The sequence below is a fragment of the Perna viridis genome, chromosome 8 (assembly GCF_037379345.1).
Source record: "Perna viridis isolate PV_CMFRI_1.1 ecotype Kerala chromosome 8, ASM3737934v1, whole genome shotgun sequence".
Lineage (NCBI taxonomy): Eukaryota > Metazoa > Mollusca > Bivalvia > Mytilida > Mytilidae > Perna > Perna viridis.
Genome location: NC_142452.1, coordinates 33,059,446 through 33,074,634, shown reverse-complemented (window position 1 = coordinate 33,074,634; position 15,189 = coordinate 33,059,446).

The window sequence follows — 15,189 nt, the reverse complement described above, 5'->3', positions numbered from 1 at the left end:
TGCTGAATACAAACGTTCCAATGATTTTTAAGGTTTGTGTCCCTTACCCTAGGTCTATCTCCTTAACGTTCAAAAGTGTTACAATGGAAATACATGGTATTGAAAAATACAGTGTAATCTATCAAAACACAAACCCATTGGGACTTTAAGTCCGGTTAAGACAGGTGTTCAGTTTACTAAGTTTCAAAGTCCATTTGAATTAATAGAAAGGGACTTTAAACAATATCTGGCTTGTAAGGTTTTTGGATCATTCAAGGTTCGGTTTGACATGTTTCACTGTATAATTCATTTGTGTTCACGTCAAATTGGCTGCACAATAAAGCCTTGTCATTTGTTATTACGTCAGTGCTATATATGTAGCGATAAAGTTCGTTTTATAGATATTTTATTTCAATAGAAAATGTGTTAGCGATTACATTGAAATTACTATTTTGTTCAAGTTGTGGTAGCACATAAGAAGATTAATATACGTTGGCTTATGATGGATACTTTTTAATAGGTTTGTCTTGTTAAAAATGAAAGTCGGTGAAACAAATGGAGCAACACATTTATTGTATATGGATTTTAAACATGACAGTTTAACACGTATCAATTTGTTCAAAAATGGTCGTGTCAAAACCACTGAGTTGTTCACACATTTTCTAATCCGTATTAGCATTTTGCTCATTATGAGTTAACAGTTTCCAATAACAGAGTGTTATGTTTATGTTGTTATGTTTGTTCCATTTTCACATCCTACAATTTGAATGACGTAGAACACATGCAAATTGAAACGTATGGCCAAATAATTTATTGCCTTGTAAAATTAAAGTTTCGTTTTTTAACCAGGCAATAATTAATGCCGTTGCACTGAAAACAAAACAAGACATTATTTACGTTAGTCATTTTTTTTTCAATATAACTGTTGACGATATGAATCTTTTGCATGTTACCTGTTATGTCTGGTCCCAGAAATAATTCTACTATAGTAGGAGTGTGTCTGATATGACATATGAACTGTGTAAAAGTTAATTTTTTTTAATTTAGTTACATGGAGATTAATCTCCGTTACAAAGACCATCTTTACATCATTTTCTAATTTTTATTTTTATCACAAAAATGTCACATTTGGATGCAGAGAGTATTTGTACTATTTCTTATTTCATTAGTTTGTATTTGATGTAAAAAAATCTTTGCAATGTAATTTTTATTCAAACTGTAAAAAAAACGAAACATTTTGCCAAGTCAAATGTTACGGTGAAATTGAACTATGATATAGAGCTTCTGCATATTTGGCATTTCTTTCTAATATTTTACAGAGTTTAGTGGGCAAACTTTGATAATGTATGAAAGAGTGAAACTAACTTTTATAACAAAATGTTACATAACTTTGTATATGGAAAAACATCTTGTCTATTTGGTGTTTTCATATCTGACTGATATCTCTTATTGTAGAATTTAGAATGTGATTAACTTCTTTCAAGTAGTTTATGGAGATTGACAATGTATTTTATACTAAGAGTTATAAAGGGAACCGCGATTCGAGCGGAAATCAAAGTATATATTCCAAGGAAAAATACTTGTAAGAAAATATAGACGCACACAAAAAAGAACATGAAATAATAATAAAAAACACGTGCTAAGAAACAAAAGTAAACGAGCAACCCGGACTCACACATTTGCAACTATCAATAAGTCGTGCCCCATTATTCTGACTGACTTATTCTATTTGAAGGGCCTGTTTTATAACGGAGAGACAAACTATTCTCTGTAATCACTTTTTCCATGCATCCAGCCATCCAGATTTTCTTGGATAGCAGATTGACCACCCACTACTAAGTTAAATTGATGCTATTTTAGATTTTCGTCTCGAGCAAAATTTGCTTTATTTATTTCTCTTTCGCTTTAGTTCGTTTCTTGTTTCGCTATCTTTTCCTTTGTTATGACTTTTGGATGGTTGTATACATTCATAACCATAATTTCCCTTCATTTCACTTCCATACGTGTAAATGAAATAAATAATTATTAAGTTAGCTACTTCCATGACAGTCGTTTCATTCTTCTACCAGTGGTGTATAATGAAAACAAACGAGAATTCTAAACATTAATTATTTAACCTTAACCATCATAGTATCAAAGTTTACAAACTCAGCTACAACAAAGACATTTGTATGTAGAAAAGTATGTATTTTTGTTGTGCGTGTCTAGTCTTTTTCCATGTATTTTATTCCTTGGTTTCCGCTCGAATCTTGATTGATTTCAGAATTTACAAAAACTAAAGTTATACATGCACTAAATATGTGTATAATATGTGTATCTGATGCTTGATATTACAAAAAGTTCAATGCCGAGATTTTCTTAAATTGTACATAAATATCGATTTGGAGTACAAAAATATGTTTTCTCAGTTTTTGTCCACCACACTCCATTGTAAATAAAATGTAGTAAGGCGCGTGCAATAAAGTGAGCCTTGTGCGTAGGTTTGAATACTATGACTATTGTTGTTAACGAGTTTTTGCAATACTGCTGCAGGTTACATACATGATATTCATAATTGCATGTTAAAAGAGAGTTGTAACGAAAGTTTGATACAACTACTTTCTTGTTTCACAAATAATTATCTGGAACAAAAAAAATATTTCATCTTTGAAATTGATCAATAATCAGCTTTCAAATAAGGGGAAAAACAAAATGATAGAACTGATAAATATAAATCGGACAGGGAGAAAGAGTAATCAAAGGATCCAAGGTTATAGGGTAATCAAAAGAATGCAATCCAGGGACAAAGACCAGACATGGAAAGCAGACATACACAACAAAGAGCATAAAGTAACTATCATACATACAGAGTAACACAAGCAAATGAGCAAATCGGACTTCACTAAAACCATGGAGCATAGACCAGGTACACCGGCAGGGCTAGCGTCCTCTGCTTTTCTGGGAACAACCGCCGAGTTGCTCAGTAATAGTCCAGTCCGGGGTAGACAAACGAGGAAAGGAAAACTATGACCCGTTGAATGAATGATGACGACCATGAAACTTCTATAGTGATGACTTCAATCTTGCAGCAACATAACCCTGTTCCAGATGCCTCATTGTTAGAGTTCTAGCTACGTAGTCCCGGCAAGCTCTGGCATAACGTATGAGTTGTGATATGAACACTCCATACGCAGGAGAAAATTATCTCAAATAGTACATGAATTGGCAAAATCTTGAATCAACTGGGAGAACGAAATTAGCCATTTTTTCCTGACTTGGTACAGGTATATTAAGGTGAAAGGTGGGTTAAACAAGGCTTGTTATTTAACCAAACTTCTGCATCCATAGTTGCCATAATAGTTCCATGAACTGAAAAAGGGCCTTGGTGTGTTTTATTAGTCCTTTATTATGCAGTCATACAATGCTGACCTATAAGACAATAGTGATGCTGAATCTAAACACGCTGTTGTTTACACATATATATTCGTATAATTTAACATTCTTCAGATCAGAGTATTTAATACAGATTATACCAGATCTATATAAATTAGTATTTTTTTTTCTTTTTGTAATTATGTATATCATGCTAAATATCAAATTAAATTATGTTTGTTCGTTTTGATTTTGTTTTGTTAATGGGTCTGGGTTGCTCATTAAGTGTCATCTTCTAAGGGTTTTTGTTTGATTTTTATGTGATATCTTTTTCTCCGAGTCCGTTATATTTTACTTCGTTTTCATTCCCTTTTGACCATGGTTACCATAATCTTTATTATATAAACAAGATAAGCCACTTTGAAACTCAATTATATATATTGCATTTATTTAACCATTTTCACAAAGGGAAAAACACGAAAATCAAAATTCGTATGTTTTTTTTTATTAAAATGAAGCATCATCCTTATCATTAGGATTAAATCATAATCACACTTTTTGACTTTGCAGCTGTAAAATTTTCAAAACGGCAGTTACTGGATAAAACTAAGTGAAATGCCATACCATGTTAGGCATAGAAACACCTACTTATATTTCAGTCATTGCAATGACTCAATATAAAAGGAGGAAATGAGAATAGATTGTTCTAATTAAACATGAAGCATCTTGTTGTCATAACTCTTGTTATTGTAGCGATTTTATCAATTGAGTTGAATCATCTGAAAGGTAAGAGTCTATGTTTTTTTTTATTTTTAATAACTCATCAATTAACTAATTTATCTTAGTTTTTATTTTACGTCACCATCATTACCGAATTGAGATTAGTACTGTTTGAACAATTCATCTATCAGTCGGAATTCCCATCCGTAAATCTCCATTCATAAAAAGTTCAAGTGTTTTATTCACATGGGAGTTTCCGCCCTTAACTGGAAGTCTACCGCATTTTTGATTTTCTTACAAAATACTATTTTTTTTAAATTAAACTATATTGATAGCACATGAAAATATGTTTTGAACTTGTTAGTGGATGTTGACAGTTTTATTGTTCGTCATTAAATGTGAATTTTCTTTTTATGTTCGAGACCCATGATTCTTACTCGTATAATCTAAAAATATAATAGATAATCACTTATTTAAAAAAAAATACAAGTGCTATCTTCGACAAATATATAGCCGACGCAGTAAAATTGTGTTCTTTTTACTTTTATCTTTTTTATATTTCATTCAGGAAAATAACACATGCCACGCAATTTCTTAAAGGTCGGAAGGTAAAAAGCAAAACTATACCGATTACGTCCGTTAATGTTCAGAAACTTCAAATGTCGACTTAAGCTTGTATAAAATTGTCGATATATATCAATGAATTTTTTTTTAACAGTTTTATATTGTATGTTTAGTTTTGTGCCACCGCATCAACGGGCATTGAAGTTATTTCAGACATATTTATATAAGTAATTTCAATTCAATTTCAGTACTCAAATTTAACGAGTAGATCATCAGAAATGGTTTGATAACGTCAGTCACAAAACAAAATTTGGTCAATCAGAAATAAAAAAAACAGCGAATTACTTCTGATTTCAAAATGTGTCCAATAACGCAAGTAGACGTGTGTACGACCTTGAACTTTAATGATTGTTGATGGATGGGCAAGACAGGAGATATTTCCCTTTGTGATTCCTTAAGAGTTTTTCTGGGTCCAAATACATTATAAGCCGTATTTTGATAAAGCGAAACCATATCGTGTTCATTGTTGAACTCTTGAACTCCAGTGTAATTGAAACGAATGGTGTTTGCACAATTTTTTTTATGGTTGCTTGTTAAACTCGATAAGAATCCCGTCTTTTCTTTAAACTTCACTGATACTCGGACAAAGAACAGCAAATAAATCATGAAAGGTGGCACACAAGCAACTTTATTGATATTTATTTTCACCTTGAAGCGAGTTTATATATTTCTTTACACGAAATTCTGATAAGAAATTATGGCACGTTTTTACATGTTCTGAAGACCACAAAATGGACAAATCTATGTTAATCGATAAACTTATTATATAACCTTAACTGCCTATCTTAAAGACAAAGAGTTAAAAATCAAATTATTTAAAGCCAGTGTTTACAACAACCGAAATAATTATGTATTATCTACTTAGTCGCGTACTCTTCTTTAGTGAAATATTTCTTTAGACTAAACCTTAAAGCTCATAAACAAGTTCTTTTTAATTACTGGCTACTAAGAGGTGCATCTTGATAGGAATAATCATGTTATTCTACAAATTTGTGTTTTCTTTTGGTTTGAATCAATTTAAATATTCTTCATTTATTTCAAAATATTTCATTTTTTAAACTATCTTACATGTACATGTATTTATTTAGTATAAACATCAAAATTAAAATTCAGTATACAAGCAGAAGTGTGGGTCTGCAAATTCGTAAAAGGTGGCGTCCATTCTATAATTTAAAAGGGTGTTCCAACCTTTCATTTACTCATCTCTTTCCACTAAATTGACACAATACTCCAACAATAAAAATCAAAAGCCTGGATTGCCCTTAGATCAGCCACTGGTATGTCTGTTTCCTTTTTGAAAGAAATCCATTGGAATTTCTTATTATTTTTCTTATAATCATATAAAATTACCAAATAGATTAAAATGGCATTTTTTATGTTTTAGCCTTTCGCATAGTCAGGACGCGACAAAGGAGGAAACATCCTGAGGTTAACTGCACCTATAGTGCACTACAAAACAGAATGTGCTTGAAACGGATGCGAAACATTATTAGGTACTACTTGGCAGAAGCCTCTGTTTATAGTAGACCAGCTATTAACTTCCTTTACAAGACAGAAGGAAGAACAGTGGATGTATAGCTCATTGTGACGTCAGTCAAATATCTCATCAAAAGAAATGATATGACCCTGTTTTATATACCGAAATGTGTTCATTTGTTTTGCCACTTTGCTTAGCGTCAAACGGAACACGTTGGGTAATGACGGAAAATGGAAGAGAAGGGGGCAATCTTCATCAGACATTAGCACTTGTTTGTAGTTTTGAAAATAAAGATTTGTATTTGTAAGTGTAGATTGTTTCCGTTAATCTGCTAATTTATGTAATAAAAGTGCACCATATGATAGATTGTGAATGTTCATGGACTAATTGAAAGTGTATGCAAATGGGCTAAGGAACTGTATACAAAACATTTATTGGTTTCTTTTCTCAATGCATTACAGTATCGGCTGTTCAAGTCATATCAATGTGCAATGTCTGTCCTATTGTCACTAAAACAATTAGGGCGACAACATTTCACAAAAAATCCTGCAAGTAAGCTATCTCATGCAATAAATTCCCACGATGAAATATTTAAAAAATAAAAATACGTGATCCTAGCACTTGATATCGGCATTTCATGATGCTATTTAATTGGGATTGTTGCAGAAATGTTCTGTAAAAGTTGTTGATATGTTGTTATTTATGCGTATCGTGATCTAGATGCGAAGATAACAATCGCACAAATGGTTTCATTTATGAGAACTTGAATTATTTAGAAAGTTCTAGTTAGACTGAAGAAAAAAGATAACCTAGGGGATTCCTTCAAATTAAAATACCTAAGTGTAACAAGGAGGTCCTTTCAGACAAGAGTCTTACAATGGGTTCCTTCAGACAAAATGTCCCAGCCTACCAAAAGATTCTTTCAGACAAAAAGATACAGAAATCTAAGTCATCCTTTTGGACGGGATACGTCCTCCATTTGGGATTCGTCTTAGGCTATATACCGCATGGTGGATTGTTTTTGCATAGTGCTAATTTTGATGTAATTTGGCAAAAATAAACTCCACAAAATGTTAACTCTTGACAAAGGTACTTAGTGCACCACTAATCATCAACAAAACCTTTTCTTGCTTAAAAATTGCTCAAATAACCCGTTATACGGTAGCTAGGACGACTGGGAAAATCTGCGCAGTACATATAACTCTCACCATGCAAGGTTGCGATTCACATGACGACGAAACACAAAACACGTGCTTAGGGGTACACAGCACCTTAAAGAAGAATCTATGTAAAAATCTACAAAACGTTTTTTATTGTGCAATATTCTGATATCAGACTCAAAGCATCTTCGTGATCAAAATATTTGTTGATGAAACTACTATATGTTTATTGAAAGAGTAATCAAGGGAACCAAGGTTATAGCGGTAATCAAAAGAATGCAATCAAGGGACAAACACCAGACATGGAAAACAGGCATAAACAACAAAGAACACAAAGCAACCAAAATCATACATACAAAGCAACAAAAGCAAATGAGCAATCCGGACTCTGAAATTATGAGGTTAAAATTGCTTGAAATTTATATGGTTCGCTTCTTTTATCAAAGTTAAACACTGAATCAAATTTCAAGAAATTTAAACGTGCCAAATGAATTTTAGAGACGATGTTAAGTACACCCTTAAATGGTATAAAAAATGTTTCTGCTTTGCGCAGTATATGGTACATGGTAATCAACATGTCAGGGGGCTTTTTGAATGGCATTTTTGCGCAACAAAATTTTACATTCGGTCCAGTTTTGATGGTGAAAATAGACATTTGGGCACTGTCAAGTTTCATTCAAATATCCCGGACTGTAGCTTACTACCAACAATTAATCCGTGTTTAGTTATTTAATAGAGGGGACTTAAGACGACGATATAAGCGACAAATTTATTTATAAATTCATTATTAACCATTAACGTCTTTATCGTAACCTTGTTATTATTTTTATTTTTGTATACAATGACGGCAGCAATTCAATATTGATAATCTAATTTATTTTATTTTTATAATAATATATCACCAGTTCATCAAATATTTATACATTTATTTCTACATGTATTGTGTTCATTCAGTAACTTTACAATTTCATTTAGTTTACCGTCTATTTAAGTCTGAAAGGTAAATAATTTAGTTTACTCAAATGTCATTTTTTATGCGGTCAAATGTCTTTTACATTGTTAAAATGCAAACACGTAAAAATGCGCTAAACTATTACTCTCTTGAACACATGATTAGAACGGAGTTCTAACACATTTCAGAATAATATAATAAAAAATGATTATTTATACAAGTAATGTATCTAGGATGTCAAAATACATTCAGAACATAGATTTATGTATAACACAGCTATTGTTTAAAACATTTGTTTTTTCTTTTGATAAATCATATTAATAAAAGAATTCGTTGAAAGGAAAAGAAAACAGCCAAGAAGCAAAGAATGAAAACTGATAAGATAACACGTTACACGAGGCAAGTATGTGTCCCACTGGTATCTTCAGAACTAATTGTGTTTTCCCTTCTCTACAAAAGAAACAAAGATAAGACCTGCACTTGCATAGAACCATAACTTCTGAAACTTACTATCAAATGAGTTCTGTTTATGTTCTATTACTGTGAAAATATCATTGTTTGTGGGGTACCAATTTGCGTGTATTTCATGGGTTTGGTGAATCACGAAATGTGGTTCCACACAAAAAGTATCTTTTTCTATTCAGTTGTCAATTCCATGTATTCAAGAATCCACGAACTGATTATTTTTGTCCCTAAACCACGAAAATTAGTACCCATGAAAAAAGTACACAGTAATTATGTTTTTTAATGGAATATTTGAAGAGATCTGTAGTTTTAAACTCAAACAGAAATACAAAATTACTACCTATATTTTCCACCTTATTATGAAAAACCTTTTTGAACTGAAAGATTTTTTCATTAATATTGAAACCTGCCATCAATAAATAATTGCCTGACGTGGAGGTTTTGTTTCCTGCACATAGATTGAAAATAAACTTGTTTGGGACTGTGTTTGCATATATAGACCAAAAACTGAGCTTTTCACCTTAAGCTATACCAGATCATTAACGTCATAATGGAGATCCTGTTAGCAAGCAATATGAATGAAAGAGGTATATTGTTATATCGAAAATTGTAATATTCTAATCTCGTTAACAAAGTCAGAAAATGTAACTAAAATATATTAACTTCACAATTTGTAAATCAATACAAATCCATGGACAGAGAAGTACTTCATCAGAGCTGTAATTATTCGTTTTTGTTATTTGTTGACATTTGTAATTTTATTTTTTATTTTTATTCAGTTTATTTATTTATTTATTTTTGTTTTGTTTTGTTTTTTCGTCTTTCTTTTATTTTCTAGATTTTGTCTTTAGTTTGCTATTTCGTTTTTCTTTTAAATTTTAAGTAAATATTTGCAATGCATAAATAGGGTTTCATTGTGTGGCTGTCCTATTTTGATGGCATATTTCATCGATCGGAATTCTCGCGATATCATTCATTTTTCCAAATTTAAATTTTACTACAGAATCATATTACATTTCTTCGCCAAATTACAAACGGTGAGAAGGTGGGAAAAGTCGTAATAAAAAATTTGCATTAGGGTATGTAAGTCTGGTTCTAGTTTCACTTTCTTTACCGGAATTTCAGATGTAGAACGTATTGAAAACCGAAGTACTTCCGGATACTCGAAACGCTGTATAACAATGCAAAATCTTCTAGTTTATTTTTTTTTCGTACTATATTTATTATGTAGAAAGAGTTATTTGTCATTTTTATCGGGTTTTTTTTACACAGAAAGATTTTTGCCCTTAACACTAAACTCGAAAAGACAAATCTCGATGCTTTTGAATAGTAGACTATGAACATATATATCTCGTAAAATCACGGGGTCACATGACGAAATTTTCATACCCTATACAACGTAGTAAGGAGTTTCAAATGAGTTTAAATTTGCTAAGATTAAGAAAGGAAAATAAAAAAAAGGTTGTCAAATATCTTAATTTCAACAAAATTCACAATTTCACGATTTAAAAGCAATTTATGCACTTTTAGCGTTTTCCCTGTATGCTTTTAAATATTTTAAATATGTCCTGCTCATGTACAGTAAATCAAACGAAGTATAAGCCAGGGGAATAATGTACAAAAACAGCTCAATATGTTCATAGTTAGATCTGCAGTTTTGTCTCAAATTCTAGATTTTTCTTCACTGGACATATTCAAAGTATAATGAGTCATTCTCTTTGAAATCAAAGAATGTAATGTACCTTCTTAAAATGGAGTATTTTACTTATTTTATTTATACCATATAGTTAGATAATATTATACCTTTAAAATGTTATCAATAATAGTTTTTTTATGTACATAACTACTTGTGTATTTGGGCCTAAATTCAGGCTACACAAAACTCCCTTCATTTTACGTTTACGTTTTACGGTACACCTGGTCCATGCTCCCAGTTTTTAGAGGAGTCCGAGTTGCTCATTTACTTTTGTTGCTTTGTATGTATGATTTTAGTTGCTTTATGTTCTTTGTTGTGTGTGTCTGTTTTCCATGTCTGGTCTTTGTCCCTGGATTGCCTTCTTTTGATTATTGCTATAACCTTGGTGCCCTCGATTACTCTTTCAAAATTATACTTAAGTTTCCAATAAATGCAACATTTTTGCATTGATTATTTTAATAAAGGTAAGAAGACTTCGTATATTGAGGGTAGTTATTTTTCAACAGACAATAAGCATGCTATGAAGAAATAATATTTTACAAACTTCCAACTTTTTCCAATTTTCTACTTTTCAATGAATGATACATGCACATTTTTTCAAAAGTTAGCCATTATGTATCATAATCTAATACAACCTTTACCATCATCGAAAACGAATCTCTGCGTAATATCCTTTTCAGAGGTCCCAAGTACCGTGAATCACTCTCCATAAATTGGAATTATAACTTTAAAGTTGCAAGAAAATGGATAAAACGAGAGCAAAAAGACATTGATTCTCTGTCAGAGCGGTTAAAGGCCATGAGGTCTTTAAATTTAAAACGAATGAAAGTTTTAAGTAGGTCAATGAGTGCCAAGGCTACATCAGTTTTCAAAGTCCCCGATGTAGCAAAAACATTGTCTACATGACAAATATGTTGTCGTACCAGCAGACAAAGCACAAAACAACATTGTTTTTGTCTGCGAAACGTTTTACGTCCAATGTTTATTATCAGAGGTAGACGTAGAAAATAATAGCAGTGATAAGACCTATACTGCTACCACACTCTCCAAAGAAGAGATTATGGAAAACCATAAATCTGTGCTATCCTCTTTTGGTCTCTCTACCAAGGACGATGATTGTGATTTACCGTCTATGTACTGGATTCCTAAACTCCGCATACAAACAACGTTTCACAGCTGGATCTGCAAAATGTACCACCAAACATCTTTCAAAACTTTTAACTTCTATACTCCCAACTGTCAAAGAAGAGGGTCTGCAATCCTACCACAATACTTGTTACTTCCGTAGTGGTATTAATTCAATGTGGATACTGAAAAATTCGAAAGATCTTTTGGAGACAATCAGTTCAAGACTATTTTCTGAATATAATATCAATAAAACCTATGATTTTTCAACACTGTATACTTCTATTCCCCATACTCAGTTAAAATCCCGACTTAAAAGGTTACATCGTTGTTTTTAAAAAAAAATTGGTACATCTAGATACAAATATATAGTTCTTGGTAAAGATTCCTCATACTTTGTAAGGAATAATAATAAATAATCTTCCAAATATACAGAGAAAGATGTTTACAAAATGCTGGAATTTTTAATTGACAACATATTTGTCCAGTGTGGTGGACGTGTTTTTCAACAAACGGTCGGCATTCCAATGGGAAAAATTGTGCTCCTTTACTTGCTGACCTATTCCTTCACTCTTATCAGGCTGACTTCATAGCTGATCTGATCCGAAAGAAAGAATCAGTTTCCGCTATATAGATGACGTATTATCTTTAAACAATCCTAATTTCGGGGATTTGATGCATCGCATCTACCTTAAGAACTTGAGATAAAGGATACTACAGACAATGTGAGTTCAGCCTTATATCTTGACCTACACTTAGAAATCGATGGTAAAGGAAAACTACTGACCACACTTTACGACAAACGTGATGATTTTTCATTCAGAATTGTCAACTTTCCTTTCATCTGTTGCAACATCCCTTAAGCACCTGCGTATGGAGTGTTCATATCACAACTCATACGTTATGCCATAGCTTGCCGAAACTACGCAGACTTTATGTATTGCGCTAGAACTCTTACAAATGGGCTTCTGGAACAGGGTTACAAAATTGAAGTCATCACTACAGAAATTTTATGGTCGTCATCATGAACTCGTGGATCGATATTGTATATCCATCTGCACCATGAAAACTTTTATTCAACATGTCATAGTCTTCCTTCCCTCGTTTTTCTACACCGGACTTGACTTTTTATGGGCAACTCGGTGGGTGTTTCTAGAAAAGCAGAGGACGCTTACCCTACCGGTGCACCTGGCCCATGCTCGCAGTTTTTAGTGGAGTCCGAGTTGCTCATTTGCTTTTGTTAATATGTATGTATGATTTTGGTTACTTTCTGTTATTTGTTGTGTATATCTGTTTTCCAAGTCTGGTCTTTGTCCCTGGATTGCATTCTTTTGATTACCGCAATAATCTTGGTTCCCTTGATTACTTTTTGACTTTGAAATATTCAAAATTGGTGATTGTTATATTTTATTTTTTGTTTTGTTTTGTTTTGTTTGTTTGGGTTTTTTTTTCTTTTTTGTTCGTTTTGTTTATTTGTTTGTTTATTTTGTTATTTGTCATTTAGAAGATATGAATATATTGACAATTCAAAAGACTTGCGTTTAACGTGAATGTTTGACACTTTGACCCATGTTGTAATTTGTTAAGGGAGGACTTGGAATATTCTTCGGATCAGAATATTAACGAATAATATTAATGTTTTTGAATATAACGAATCAAATAATCTATATCAATAAATGTCAACGCATATTATTGGGATCAGAGTGATCTGAAATTATCAAAATATGTTTTTCGCCATCTTCAAGACCAAAATATTTAAATAACACTATAACAATAAAGTTGAAAATGATAGCACTTTTTGTATATCCGTTACATCCTTCATTTCGTTCATTATAAAGCTAGAAATTCATTGCTTCTAGGAGATAATTGAACTGTCTTAATAGATATAAACAACTAGAATCCCCAAAAATCTTTACTAACACAGTGTTAGCCAAGAAATTTGCACGATATGAGTGACGCTGACAATCAGCTGACTGTTCGCATGCTTGATTTAATTTTCGTGTTCGTGTTAAGTTATACTCAATACCGATAGACCCGGTTTGAGGTGTTTCATAACGTCCTTGGCGTTCGTTTGGGGTCTCTCACGGATGGTGTGAAGCATCAACGCGTTTACACAGTCCCCGGGCATAGTTATTTTTAATAAAAATCTGAGTCCAAATATTTGTTTTAAATGTTTTCCAAGCCCACCTGTTCTCCTGCAAAATCAAATTGGTCGTCCTTCAAACTAACAGGTTTTTTTCATTTGTTTTCCAATAAATTTGAGTGGTGAAATCTTTTCCATTGATAGCATTATCTCGACGGTCAAAAATGTTTCACTGACAATTGATCATTTCTTGAAATAAGGAAACAAGGAAAGTACCTTCATTTAACTGTTTACAAAAACATGCAAACCTAATGTGGCCTTTTGTGCTATTTCTAGACTATTTTGAAAATATGTGTCATGTGGTAATTTAGTTATTTTTAGTAAAAATAAATCATTTAGATTTCACCTTACACAATTAAGGAAAACAAACAATACATCATTGTTTGCATAAAATATTCTTCTCGAAATCAATCATTCTGTCTCGAACTGATTTAGCTAAGTTTGTTTTATTCGTATGTTCTCAGTTTTTATATGCCATGACGTCGTGTTACATGCTGGGGTTGTCAGGTTTTAATACGGAAAACCTGACCGCAAACCATAGTGGTGCACCGTGTTGGGAAAGATGCCACGTTCCTCGCACATTAAAGAACCCTACTGTGGCATTCTCCCGGAGTAGGAACCACAGGACTCCGCCACAGGAGGCTAAATTGACCGACCCTACCCACCTCTCCCTATTTTCAGTGGTAATCAAGGTTTGTCGACCCCATTGTCCTTGTGTCCCATCCCATTTTTCGTTTCATTATCATTTCATGTTCATATTATCATCCACTTCATGTTCATCACCTGAATATAGCTGAAATATTGCTGCTCGGGCGTTAAACCCCAACAATCAATCAATCAATCAATCAATCTGAGCCACAAATATTGAGACTAAAAAAACTAAAAAGTAGATACTTAAGTAAACTCTTGTCACCTATACTAAGTGATATTTAAGGTAATCCAATAAGTCATCAATATATTAATTTCATTCGATTATGGAAATGTTTTATTTGTGTTAGTCAAATAGCCATAAATATGATGAACTTAAGTTAATAAAATGAATAATCCTTTAAAGAGTAATCAAGGGAACCAAGGTTATAGCGGTAACCAAAAGAATGTAATCCAGAGACAAAGACCAGACATGGAAAACAGACATACACAACAAAGAACATAAAGTAACTAAAATCATACATACAAAGTAACAAAAGCAAATGAGCAACTCGGACTCCACTAAAAACTGGGAGCATGGACCATGTGCACCGGTATGGTAAGCATCCTCTGTTTTTCTAGAAACACCCACCGAGTTGCTCATAAAAAGTCAAGTCCGGGGTAGAAAAACGAGGAAAAGAAAAGTGCAAATTTGATATTTTTATCTAAAACCTTGAAATATGAAAGATTTCTGAGCCATTCCTTTCATCTGATACCGTGTATGTTTCTAATACAAATAACAATACATTTTTGTAGTTGTTTTAAAAACATCACTAATATATTTTATCATCAAAACAAAAACACTTTCAA